Source organism: Rhinoderma darwinii, chromosome 4, assembly GCF_050947455.1.
Source record: "Rhinoderma darwinii isolate aRhiDar2 chromosome 4, aRhiDar2.hap1, whole genome shotgun sequence".
In the NCBI taxonomy this organism is placed as follows: Eukaryota; Metazoa; Chordata; class Amphibia; order Anura; family Rhinodermatidae; genus Rhinoderma; species Rhinoderma darwinii.
The window spans coordinates 200,416,272-200,430,543 of record NC_134690.1 but is presented as its reverse complement, the minus strand read 5'-3'; the positions used below and the strand labels follow the sequence as shown (position 1 = coordinate 200,430,543).

At 42.3% G+C, this 14,272-nt stretch overlaps 1 protein-coding gene across 1 annotated transcript in view; it reads right to left on the bottom strand.

Annotated features, from left to right (window-relative positions):
- Positions 1-9,013: 9,013 nt before the first annotated feature.
- Positions 9,014-14,272, bottom strand: part of SH3BGRL2 (SH3 domain binding glutamate rich protein like 2) — a 44,442-nt gene continuing 39,183 nt past the window's right edge. The window contains exon 4 of the mRNA XM_075862057.1: positions 9,014-12,079. The gene's annotated coding sequence lies outside the window, so the exon portion shown is untranslated. The remainder of the gene's footprint in view (positions 12,080-14,272) is intronic.

Sequence of the window (14,272 nt, the reverse complement as noted above, 5' to 3'; positions counted from 1 at the left end):
CCTTTGCAACTGCTGACCAATGACGTTACAGATGTGCTCGATTAGAGACAAGTCCGGAGAAGCTCAAGGCCATGGTAGCAAGTTGAGGCCACACAAACGGCTCATAGAAGCATGGGCAACAAGCCGTCTGGCGTTGTCCTGCTGAAAAACGTCTCCTGGGGAACTTTAGAGAAACGGCCGTACCACTGGTTCCACGACAAAATCAATGTAACGTCAAGCTGTTATTATACCTGAAATGACAACAAGCGGGATCCGGCTACCGTACATTATGCCACCCCACACCATAATCTCGGGAGTAGGAACGGTGTGACGTTCCCTTGTGAATGCCTCATTTATGTCGTTCCCCACGTTGCCTCCAGACCACTCTCTGGCTATCATTGCGTCATATACAAAAGTGGAAATCATCGCTGAAGAGGATAGACCTCCATTTCATCCTCCATTGCCATCTTGCTGCGCACCATGGTAGCCTTTGAGAGTTGTGGCATGTGGTCAATGAAACACCTGTAGCAGGACGTCTGGCTCGTAGCTCAATGTCGTGCAAATGCCTTCTGATGTTTGTGTCCACACTGGTTGCCGCCCTAGGCTTGGGATGTCCATGCAGAGGTTCGACTCGGTGCACCTCTTGCTGTCATTCCCATTCATTGCTGTTGTCCCAACTTCCGGGATACGTAACGTTGAACACTGCTGACATCTCGGCCTAGGCGCGAAGTTATCTGCTGGAGTTGTCAGGGATCATTACTATGTATATTGTCTGAAAAATATTATCCTCACATATATGTATATACATTTCAGTTCTTTGTGTAATATACTGATATATATAACAAGTTCTTTGTTCATGTCGGACACACCTATGGAAGACACCGCCCCCTGGAATGCAAAGAGGAGTGTGCAGAAGAATGTACAGAAAAGGTACAGCTGGGGAGCGAATAGAATTTAAGCAAGTCCCACATCTATAGGGAGGGGCATGTGTCTTCTCTGTGTGTGTTTCTTTGTTCTGAATAAAGTTCAGTTCCTCCTGGCTGACATTGAAGCTGTACCTCAGACATTTGTGTGGTGTACTTCTCTCCAGGCATGCCTTCAGCTTTCAATTTACAGAGGTGGTTATTCGGTGTGAAATACGGACCTGACAGAGTGATAAACCAAGGTTTAAAGGAACATTGTCGCCACAAATTTTTTTTTTATATCAGTTTGATGTTAGTGTTTTATTAAAAACGTTTGTATTTATTTGTGTGTTTGTGTGTTACTTTTTTTTATTTTTACACTTTTTCTTCCCTATGGGGGCTGCCATTTTTTTTTCCATTTCTGTATGTGTCGATTAACGACACATACAGACATGGAATACGGCAGCTCCAGTCCCATAGGGACTGCGAACGGGACCCGTTCCATCCACTATGGTGTACGCCGTCTGTGTGGGAACGGCGCATGCGCCGCTCCCACACAGTCCAATTTGAAATGCGTGCCGTCCGGCGCCATTTTCCTGTGGACCGGAAGTCGCGGCCGGACAGTAAGATTACTACTTCCGGTCGCGGCTTCCGGACTTGTGCACATGGAGCAGCGGCAGCAGACGGAGCGGACGGACCGGCGGCGACTGGAGCAGGTAAGTGATTTCTATGTATGTTCGTGTTTTACTGTGTGTTTACTAGTGTATGTAAACCTACTACACTTTGTGTTAGCTCAAAAAATGGCGACACACAGTGTAGGAGGTTAGACCGTTCAATCCCCTCGTTTCTCCCGGCACTAGCCAGGATAAAGGAGGGGGGGATTCTGAGAGCTCACTAGAGCGAGGGATTTTTTCCCAATTTTGCAGCATAAAGCAATGTGGTTGCTTTACCACATGCAATGCTGCAATTTTGGGAATTGCTCCATCTAGTGACCAGCAATGGGAAATATTATAAATTGAATCCAATTTATAATATTTCCTGACTCGTGAAAAAAATGAAAAACATTAGAACAATGTTTAATCACCCACACACTAATTGTTTAACTAAAAAAAAAAATACATTTTTTGCTAAAAACACATTCCCTTTAAGGGTATGTGCACACACACTAATTACGTCCGTAATTGACGGACGTATTTCGGCCGCAAGTCCCGGACCGAACACAGTGCAGGGAGCCGGGCTCCTAGCATCATACTTATGTACGATGCTAGGAGTCCCTGCCTCTCCGTGGAACTGCTGTCCCGTACTGAAAACATGATTACAGTACGGGACAGTTGTCCTGCAGCGAGGCCGGGACTCCTAGCGTCGTACATAAGTATGATGCTAGGAGCCCGGCTCCCTGCACTGTGTTCGGTCCGGGACTTGCGGTTGAAATACGTCCGTCAATTACGGACGTAATTAGTGTGTGTGCACATACCCTAACAGTGCAAGGATTCTGTCCCTAGTGACTCAGGTAGGCCACCTTGAGGTTCTCCCAGATCATCTATTGGGTTTTCTCTATTGGTATGTATGCAGCTAGGTTATCTCCTTATCCCCCCCCCCCCCCCCCGCCCTCGTTACACTTTTGTATTGTTCTTTTGTCTTATTTGTTACATCTTTATGTTGTCTGTACTCCGATTGAGCGTAATTATATGGTTAAGAGATGTATTATAGTATAAGATAATATATCAGCTAGACTTGGTATAACTGTAACCTTTGAGTCTTCTGGTTCTGACTTTATCTCCATAGACTGGCTTATACCATATTTACACTCGCAGCTTTCGCTGTTTATTGCCAACTCCTACCAATACTCCAGAAATAAACAATTATACAAAAGAAAAAGATTTGAGGAGACCAAATCAACACCTTGAATTTATTCTAATGTTCCTTAAAGGAACAGTGTCACGAAAAAATATTTTTTTACATCAGTTTGATTTTAGTGTTTTATTAAAAACTTTTATATTTATTTGTGTGTTTATGTTTTATGGGGGCTGCCATTTTTTTTCCATTTCTGTATGTGTCGATTAACGACACATACAGACATGGAATACGGCACATACAGCCCCATAGTGAATGCGAACGGGGCCCGTTCCATCCACTATGCTGTACGCTGTCTGTGTGGGAACGGCGCATGCGCCGCTCCCACACAGTCCAAGTTGAACTGTGCGACGTCCTGCGCCATTTTCCTGTGGACCGGAAGTCGCGACCGGACAGTAAGATTACTACTTCCGATCGCGGCTTCCGGACTTGTGCACTTGGAGCGGGAGGTAGCAGACGGAGCGGATGGACCGGAAGGAGCGGCGGCGGCTGGAGCAGGTAAGTTATTTCTGTGTATGTAAGTGTTTTACTGTGTGTTTACTAGTGTATGTAAACCTACTACACTGTGTTAGCTCAAAAAATGGCGACACACAGTGTAGGAGGTTAGAGCGTTCAATCCCCTCGTTTCTCCCGGCACCAGCCAGGATAAAGGAGGGGGGATTCTGAGAGCTCACTAGAGCGAGTGAGTTTTCTCAAATTTTGTAGCATAAAGCAATGTGGTTGCTTTACCACATGCAATGCTGCAATTTTGGGAATTGCTCCATCTAGTGACCAACACTGGGAAATATTATAAATTAGAATCTAATATTTATATATATTTCGTGAAAAAAATTAAAAAAATTAGAACAATGTTTTAATCACCTATACACTAATTGTTTAACTAAAAAAAAATATACATTTTTTTCTAGCGTCACATTCCCTTTAAAGGGAAACTGTCACTAGCATTTCACTTATCAAACCAGCAATACCTGGTGGTAGTGGGTGAAAAATAATTTCTATATAACCTACAATTGTCTTCTAAGTAGGTTCTGTACCTTTAGTACACAGTTTTTTTTAGTATTCCCACACCGTATGCTAATGAGAATAAAAGAGTCATATTTTCATTTGAAAAGAGTCAAATCTTAGTTTGAAAAGAGTCATATCTTCATTCCTCAAGTCTTTCCGAGTTTACTCCGCCTCCTTACATTTGATTGGCAGCTCCTCGCCTTTCCCCGCGCTTGTGCATTGATGTCCTCTTCTAGGGTGTGCGCACAAAGGGACACCGGATTATTACGATAAAAGGTGCAAAATACTTGCAGACTGTTAATTACAGTCAGAGGAGTTTAGGAGAGGGGATAATGGTAATGAACTTTTGATAGCAGCGGCCAGTGAGGGATAAGTAAAGTTCAATTGGTGAAATGCTGGTGACAGGTTCTCTTTAAACCAATCCTGAACAGTTTTTTCAGTGTGGCAGGTGCATTATCCTGCTGAGAGATGCTACTGCCATTAGGGAATACCGTTGCCATAGAGTGGTCTAAGGGTATGTGCACACGGCCTATTTACGGACGTAATTCGGGCGTTTTTGCCCCGAATTACGCCCGAAAATAGCGCCTCAATAGCGCTGACAAACATCTGCCCATTGAAAGCAATGGGCAGACGTTTGTCTGTTCACACGAGGCGTATATTTACGCGCCGCTGTCAAAAGACGGCGCGTAAATAGACGCCCGCGTCAAAGAAGTGACCTGTCACTTCTTTGGCCGTAATTAGAGCCGTTATTCATTGACTCCAATGAATAGCAGCGCTAATTACGCCCGTAATTGACGCGGCGTTTAAGCGCCTGCACATGCCGGTACGGCTGAAATTACGGGGATGTTTTCAGGCTGAAACATCCCCGTAATTTCAGCTGTAACGGACGCCCTCGTGTGAACATACCCTAATATATGTGTAACATCCGCGGCCGCACTCCTCTCATCCTGCCGACGCCTTCCTTCCCAGAGATGCCAGCACATGCGGCCGTCCTGGCCTGCAGCGACCACTAGGGTGCGTGCGCGAGCTCAGTCCCGGCCTTAACCCCATCACGCAATATCACGTAACTGTACGTGATAAGAGTTAAGGGAAAGTATGGAGCGAGCTCACGGGCTGAGTTCATGCCTTATACAGTGGGTGACGGCTGTGTTAATGACAGCAACGTACTGTTATGTTGGATGTCGTTACGGGGCTAATATGTCACAATAAGAGCCTGTTCACACCTGGTTCAGTGTTTTAGTTGTTCTGCTCCGTCAAAAGACGGACACTATTAACGCCTGACGAAACCCAATGACTTTAATGTGTTCCGTCATGGTGTCTGTGGTTTTACCAAGAACAATAACGCAGCATGCTGCGCTGTTTCTCGTATTTTCGGCCGGCTCTGTGAAGCAGGCACCTAATGCAGATGTGAACAGGCCGTAAGGCTTCATTCACATCTGCAAGGCTCTGTTCCGACGGGAAGCTCCGTCAGAACGGAGCCCTGATTGACAGAGACGGAAACCATAGGTTGCAATGGTGACGGATCCAGTGCCAATGGTTTCCCTTTGTCTCCGCTGTGCAAGGGTTCCGACGTTTTGACGGAATCAATAGCAGTCGACTACGCTATTGATTCCATCAAAACGACGCAACCCTTGCACAATGGAGACAAACGGAATCCATTGGCACCGGATCCATCACCATTGAAATCAATGGTGATGGAAACCTATGGTTTCCATTTGTGTCAGTCAGGGCTCCGTTCCGACGCAGATGTGACCGAAGCCTTACCGGTGTTTTATAAGCTGTATTCTACTTTGATGAGGTTACAGAAGACTGTGCCTTCACTTACACAGTGTTCTATTGTGATTATGTCACAATAATGATTGTTCTAGGTTGTGTTGTATGGTAATTTCCTGGGTGATGATGTCACAATGTTAAAAATTAGATTTTATTGCACCATTACAATAGGCCAAGTATTCCTTTATAAGCTCTGTTCTATTGTGATGTCACAATAGCATTTGTCTTTATTCCTAAATTGTGTTTAATTTTGATAATGGTAGATGGTATAGTATGTATCTTTTTCTAGATTTGTATGTTTAAGACCCCATGCACACGGCCATGCTCGTAATCACGGTCCGAAATTACAGGAACGGCCGACCGCATTTGCGGGCCATACTCCCATTATAAAGTACGGGGGCACGGCGCCCGAAAAAAAGGACATGTCCTATCTTTCTCGGTACACTTTTACGGCCCGGACACCTTCCCGCAAATAAACGGGAAGGTGTCTGTGGACAATAGAAGTGAATGGTTCCGTAAAACTCGTAACAATGACTGGTGGGTAGTTTCACAGCTGATATCTATAAATTCATATACAAGGACGTACAAGAAAAAAAATAAGTGTTTTCTTAGTGCCACTTTATGTTAAATAGTTTTCATACTTTTTATACTAATCAATTGTCTTTTTTTTTTTACTACAACTTTTTTTCCATTCTGAAAATACATAATTTTTATACTAATCAATTGTCTTTTTTTTTTTTACTACAACTTTTTTTTCCATTCTGAAAATACGGAATAATTATATTTTTCAGTAATTTACCTGGTAGTACTATAAGGTTTTCTGTTTATCTCCACCTTCTGTTACATTTCTCAACATGAAACTATAATTTATGGGAAATTGGCAAGCTCATCTGTGATGGCGTGTGGCAGACGGCAAGTGGCAGCAAGATAATCAGCTAGGAAACGCTTGTGAGCCTTTTTAATGCTAAGCCGATAGCAAATTAAAGTAAACAATATTGTGTTCAATGTATACATCGAATATGTGTTTCTTATTTTTTAGCTCTGTCCACACTTGCATCACGGCTTCCATTCTTACAGATCCCATTGACCTATGAAGGTCTGTTTTTTTATTGTATTTGCTGGATAGCAAAGAGTGGTATATTTGCTGTCAAAGAGCAACAGAAACCTTACGGAATAGAAAAAATTCATACAGCTGTATTATCGGTCACAATTCTGGGCCATGCTGTGTTATGGGCCATCTTATGGAAACATTTCTGTCAGATTCTGAATTAATCCGTCTGAGAAAATAAATAAAATAGTGCCATCAGATGCCATATTACCGAACTTTTGCTAGCAGAGAATATATCTAATGTGGCATCAAATGAATTACACGCCCCTCTAGCTCATCAGTATGGAGGCTCATTGTGTAAGGCCTCATGCACACGACCATAAAAACAGCCGTTATTACGGGTCATAATTAGACTTCTGTTGGCCACGGGAAGGTGCCCGTGCCGTTGAAAAAGATAGAACATGTTCTATTTTTTTATTTTACGGGCCGTGCTACTATACTTTATAATGGGAGCACTGCTTGGAAAAACGGCCGGCAGCCCATGGCTGGCCATGCTCACAATTACGAGTCGTGATTACGAGTCGTAATTACGAGCACGGTCGTGTGCATGGGGCCTAACTGTGTACATGAGGCTTTAGTTATTGTTCTAACACTGTTCAGGCTATGGCAGTAAAAGTGTAACTGAATGCCTTTCATGAAAACTATTTCTGGTCTAAAGACTCATCAATTTAAAAGGAAATCTCACAGTGTTTATGTCTGTTCTCTAAAAGAACATTATCAAAGGACGTGTGTTCCCTGTATTTGCTGGTAAGGTATTATTTCTCAATGACATATTTTCCCTACAGAAATTTCATGTGCCAACTAAACGCTACTCTGGATAGCAACCAAAAACAATGCTTCATGTGACCCAACTAAAATTCATAATAAGGCAATGATATATAAAAATTCTACCATTTTCATTTAGCCTTACTTATTTAGACCTCTTTACTTTTTGTTTTTACCACAAATAAATCAGATCAAGAATATAATTATCACCTGTATTATAAAAATTACAACTGGAAAATCTTCCCTTTCCTTTGGTTAGTTTCTATAAACATATGAGGCCCATGTGTCCAGGTCAAACTTTGCATTTCTTTAAACTAGAATATCTTTCCAACCACTTTAAATATCACAACTATTTCTACAAGATTTATGAGGCTTTCATTTTCCAGATTAGTTTAATTAATTCCATGATTTTAACTTTTATTATCACCAGACAAATCACAAAAAAAAATAAAAATGTAAAAAACCATCACTTTTATATAAATATTCACACTGTTGCAGCTCTGTAACAATTAGCCTTCTTGTCTCTCCGTCATCCTGGATCGCTGTTAGGGCAGAGTGAAGAGGGCTATAAGACTATATTTACACAATGTGAAAAAAAGGGCAGTTCGTAACGGATCAACGTTCGTTTTTCATGGCTGTTTTGCATCGGTGTGTCTCAAAATTTGAATCCATTTCACGGCCGTCCGACTGTTTTTAAACAGCCATTTGCTATCTGTTTTTCACGGACATTAGAAAAATGGATGAATTTTATTAGTTAGGCTTTTTTTTTTTTCCCAGGCACCTGAAACCACCACAGTGCCCATGTGATAGTGCTGCAATACCCATGTAGACAGTGCCACATTGCCCACTGTATAGTGCCAGTGCCCACATAGATAGAATTCACTCTAAATAGTGCCACAGTTCCCACTGTAGTGCCCACATAGTACCACAGTGCCAGTGTACCCTGTAGGTAGTGCCCATATAATGCCACAGTGCTCATTTAGATAGTGCCGCAACCCCTGTATATAACCGCCCCTGCAGATAGCTCCAACCTCCTGTAAATGGAACCCCGTTCCTGTAGATAGTACAACTGTAGCTGCCTATAGCAGCAGAATCCCGCTGGCCAGGGATTCTGCTCCTAGATGTCCATATATGGACAGTGACGTCCAGGGCTCCATCTAAGAGTGAAATCCACCGCCAGAGCGTCGGCGGTGCTGTGGCCGGGGATTCCGCTCCAGGAGTAGCCACTGCATTACTGTCCAAATATGGACAGAGACTTCAGGGGCTCCCTCTAGGAGCAGAATCCCTGGCCGTAGATCTAGGAGCAGAATCCCTGGCCGAAGCAATCTGACCAGGGATGCCGCTCCTAGAGAGAGTTTAGATTGCGCTATCTACAGGGGGGGGGGGGTATTCTGGGGCTCACAAAGCCCCGGAAGACATGAGAGTGCCTCACTGCACTTATTAAACCATGTTCCAGGCTGCCAACATTTACATACGTGACAAATGCATGGGGCATCTGCAATTGGAATGGATATAGTCATACGGCAGTCGTGAAGGGGTTAAACTCTTATCTTGTAAGATATTAATTATCAAGCTTTATGGACACCCGCAATAGTGCAGTATAATAAAAAATAAAAAAAAAATTATGTTATCATTTTTATTAAGAAACTAACAAGAAACAGAGAAAACACTATGTGCACATGTACTCAATGATTATGTAGGAACCATGGTCATGGTGTAATTTTGGTTTCTTTCAACAAGCTTGTACATGGAATACCATAACCATACAAAAGGTTTCCTGAGTGAATGGATTAGATTATGGTTTAATAAATAACATTCACATACCATTTGCAGTTTAAATCTAGAGCAGGATCATGTGGTTTCTTGTATTAAATAAAATGCCCAAAACGCTGAAAAAATAGACAGGTGAATTACATTAAAAAAATAGATATCTATAAAAATAAAATCTTACATTGATCGGTAAAGAGAAGTAGCTTTTCATGTAAGAAAAAAAAATTCAACCAGATAAAGAAAAATTACCAAGAATTAGTTTTTCTTCAAGTAAGCAAGGTTGAATTGAAGTGAAAAGTCACCCAAGTATGCTTATAGGTCTGGGGATATATGGCAGACTAGGTAGATATCAGACACACAGCACAGTCTCATACAGTTGTACTGTTTCAGTGCTCTTTGAATATCTGGTAGAAGCCAGTTTTAAAGGTTAACATAATAGGTCCTTAAGCACCCACTACACCTGGAGTATCTCTTTACAACACCGATACACCAAGGCAAACTGACTGACCGGGGGTCCTCTTAAGCGTGTATTCAAACATCACTGTCAAACCACGCTTTTGTCAAGATTGTCTCATGCATGTATGTATATTTAAATAGGCTCTGTCACTAGTTTAGTAATGCCCTATCTCCAAGCTAATAGGCGCTGTCACACTGATAATGCTAGTGAAAATGATGTCCCAAAAGGTTTATTATTTTAAAAGTTATGAGCTTTTTTTCTAACTATGTAAATTAGCCTTTATTAGACAACTGGAAGGTAACACCAGCGATTCTCCTGAGGTGGAGCCTCCTCACAGCCACTGACACTGTCCTATCAGCATGAAGCTGCTTCACACAGTATGAGACAGTCTAGAGGGAAGGGGGATCAATTCAAACAGCCATATCCCGAGCTGTGGACCACCTAGAACAGCACTTCTGGTGGCATATGGAAGAAGAGATTCTAATATTTCATAGCTTTCTAGCTGTGACACAACCGGCGATATCACCAGTTGAAAACAGTTGGCAATGGAAGCTGTATACTATATGATCACACTGTGTTGCTGGGCAGGGAAGGGGGAGAAGCTGCATGCTGATTGGACAACGTCATACAGAAAACATTACACCGCCCAGAGTGAAAAGAAAGAGTCACCTCCTATTTGGGTATTAGAGCCACATTAGCATATTTAGAAAAGTGCACATAACTGGGCAAATAAATGTTTTTAAAACAAATTAAACTGTAGTTATCAGCATCATAGCGCCTATTAGATTAGGTAGGAAATAAATAAACTGGTGCCAGAGTTCCTTTAATAAGTGTGTAGTTGCTATTTATTTTTAAAGGGAACCGGTCAGAAACTCTATGCTGCCCATAGCAGTTTGTCACCTGCGATAGTTTTGCGATTTTAGAGAGCTTAAATTTTTAACGTTGCAGCGCAATGCGAGCGCTGCGAGGAAGGAGTCTGGCATATTCATAAGCATTTGCCGCTGATTGACTAGCAAGCTGTCAATAAGGAAGCTCTGAATATTACAGACTCCTTCCTCACCGTGCTCGCATCGCGCAACGTTTAAAATGTAAAATCACATTACGATCACACATAAATGACAGACTGAGTGCAGAATAAAGTAGTTAGACATGCTGATTTCAGCAGAGGACAGCATATAGCTTCTGAAAGGTTCGCTGTCATCTTAAACACTTCCTTTGTGTATTGTCTGTATAGACAGTACAGCAGGGTGGGTGTGCTTTATGGCAGCAGGGAATGGGAGTTAATTGAGAAAAATGCCATAGACTTTTACAGCCTCCAGGAAGCAATGGTGTACAATCTCTCCCCAAGAGACCACCGAGTGACACGGATATGAACACAGAGCCTGTGTGTATAGTGTTAAGGCCCTTTTACACCAGCAAATTATCGGGCAAACGAGCATTCACAAAACGCTCGTTCCCAATAATTGTCCTGTGGAAACTGGGCAACGATAAGGCGATGAATGTATCGTTTTAAACGCCGCAAATATTATCGTTGTCAGCAGCACATCTCCCAGCGTAAACAGGGAGAAATGCTGCCGACATGTATGGGGACGAGCGATCTGAGTAACGATCGTCCTCATACTAGCTCCTTGTGTAAGGAGCAAACGAGCGCCGATCAACGAGCGGTCTCGTTGTTCGGCGCTCGTTTTACTGGCCAAAATGGGCCAGTGTAAAAAGGAGCTTTATTTAGGCCTCCACCAGTACAGCAGATCTGACATTAAACCCCCTGCCCTCTAATGATAGATAATGAGATGACTCTGCTCAACAAAGGTGAGAAGTAAACTGCATAAACAAAAAAACATTCGTTTGAGCGCAATTTGTTAGTTCCAGATACTATCTATTGAGAAAAACTTTATTAACTAATTGATGATGCAGTCAACTCTTAATTAAATTACCAAATATTATTTGTAGTAAAAAAAAAAAACTAAAATTTTCTAAATGAACATTTAACAATAAAATACTAATCATTAAAGTTCAAGGTATTCTTCCAATTAAAGTGAGCACATAATTTATTTTTTTGTTTAAAGAGACGTATTCACGTTTTATTAGGCACCACTGCATTTTCGATTCTCTCAAACACAGAGGTTAATTTTCTTTATATGCACCTCTGATGCTTAGACATCTTAATCTACACTTAAATACAGAAAAACAACATTTTGGCAAGGAGTTACAAAGAAGGGGCTGGACATTTCAGAAATAAGAAACCGTAAGTTAAATAACATGCAGACTTCTGCACAACATGATGTACTATACAAAGGTACCTAATAGGAATGTGCTACTTATAAGTTAAGAACTCTTTCCATTCACACTTGTAGAGTAACGATGGATCAAATTGTATAGTGTGTGTCACAGAATGGCATTGAGCTGTACAGGAATTATGCGTTTCTTTTCTGCCAAATGAACCAACTCTTTCCACATTTCTTTAGCCTGCGGGAACAAAAAGAAAAAAAAACGCTAAAGCTCTCATTTGGATATCTGCAATTAAAGAAATCATATATATTCAGTCCCCAAGGCCAGAAGAATTGGTCTGGAGATTTAATTTGCATTAAATTGTTGCCCTGACTAGACATCCCACTTTCCAAATATTGCGTAAATAATGCAGATTTTCCAGCAACGGATTTCATTGTGGAAAATCCGCAGCATAATACAGTAGAAGCAGAGTGCATGAGATTTGAACAAATCTCATCCACACGCTGCATAAATGCGGAGTGGAAAAAACGCTCAGAAATTGACCTGCGATGCGATGTCAATTGTATTTGTGCAAACGCTGCTTATTTGTTGCAGGATTGCCCCACTGAATTCAACGTGGAGATAAATCCCCCAACAAAATCGCAATGTTGCTTTTTTTGGCGGCAGAATCACAGCAATTCCTTCACCAAAAACACAACTCAGAAAAAAATAAAATAAAATCATACTTACCCAGAAGTGTGCGTTTCTTCGTCCAGGCCAGCGTCCTGGGATGACGTTTCATCCCATGTGACCGCTACAGCAAATCACAGGCTGCAGTAGTCGCACGAGATGAAACGTCATCCCAGGAGACCGGGCAGCAGGACGGCAGAGGGACGCATCGCCATGGCTACGCAAGTATGACGGTTTATTTTTTTTCCTAGGTGCTGTATTCTGGTGCGGTTTTTCAGCCTGAATTCCCTGTGGCACACAGGGCAGATACGTGGTGTGCTTCTACTCAGCCTATCCACCCTGTGTGAATGTACCCTAATAGCTGCTCTCCAGTACGATCCCTTTCTGCACCACCATCAATCCTGATACTTGTGCCGACAAAGGGAAGGGGCATAAAGGTTAGTTGTCAGAATACCACTTTAAGTTACCTTAAAAGGGGTTTTCCCACGAGGGACATTTATGACCTATCCACAAGATAGGCCATAAATGTCAGAGATGCGGGTCCCACCTCTGGGACCCGCACATATCTCTAGACCGGGGCCCCCTAAACCCCGTTCTAGCTTTGTCTGCTATCACCGAATCCCGGCCACTGCCGGACTTTATGGTCGGGAGTTACGAAAACAGTTGTTTTCACCTCCACGGTCGGAAATCAGCCGACACACAGAGGTAGAACACGTTTTAGGAGCCCCGTTCTAGTAATAGGTGCTGGTTCTAGAGGTGTGACCCGCATCTATCAGACATTTATGACATATCCACAGGCTGTCAAATGTCCCTCGTGGGAAAACCCCTTTAATGAACGTATACACATAATTTTATTTAATGTATCTATACATGTTCACATTTTTTATTCGAAATGGTTGACAAAATTATTAGTATTTTGTCATGCTAATAAAATCAACTATTTCAAAGCTATATATTTTAAAATTCTACTTGGTAAGCATATAATAGTGAATCTTCGAATTATTAAATTGTTTAATCAGCTATTGTAGAATATGAGTGCCAATGTACATAAACAATATTTTTTTTTAGGGTAGACAGAAGGAACAGTTGCACATCTTAAGCTTCATTCACATCTGCGTCAGGGCTCCGTTCCAACGTTCCTTCTGAGCTTTCCGAAGGAACGGAGTCCAGACTGACACAAACTGAAACCAAAGGTTTCCGTTTCCATCACCATTGAATTCAATGGTGACGGATCCTGTGCCAATGGTTCAGATCCAAAATTTAGAGTGTTCATATACGGAGGTCAGATAAGACTACGTTCACATCTGCGTCAGGGCTCTGCTTTCTGTCGGAACGGGAGCCCTGACAGACACAAACTGAAACCAAAAGGTTTCCGTTTTCATCACCATTGATTTCAATGGTGACGGATCCTGTGCCAATGGTTTCAGTTTGTCTGTTGTGCAAGGGTTCCGTCGTTTTGACGGGATGAATACCATAGTAGACTACGGCATTCATACCGTCAAAACGATGGAACCCTTGCACAACAGAGACAAACTGAAACCATTGGCACCATATCCGTCACCATTAAAATCAATGGTGATAGCAGAGGAAATTCTGTAAATTCTGTTTCCGTTTCCGATTAGTGAAGCTTTGACTATTTTAAGATGCCTCAAGCCCAATGACCTTAGGATATTCAAAAGCAGACGGTAGGGGTCTCAAGCACGCAGCCCGCATGTGGCCCCTGGGGCTGTCATCTGCGGCCCGCGGGACATAGAGCCGCTA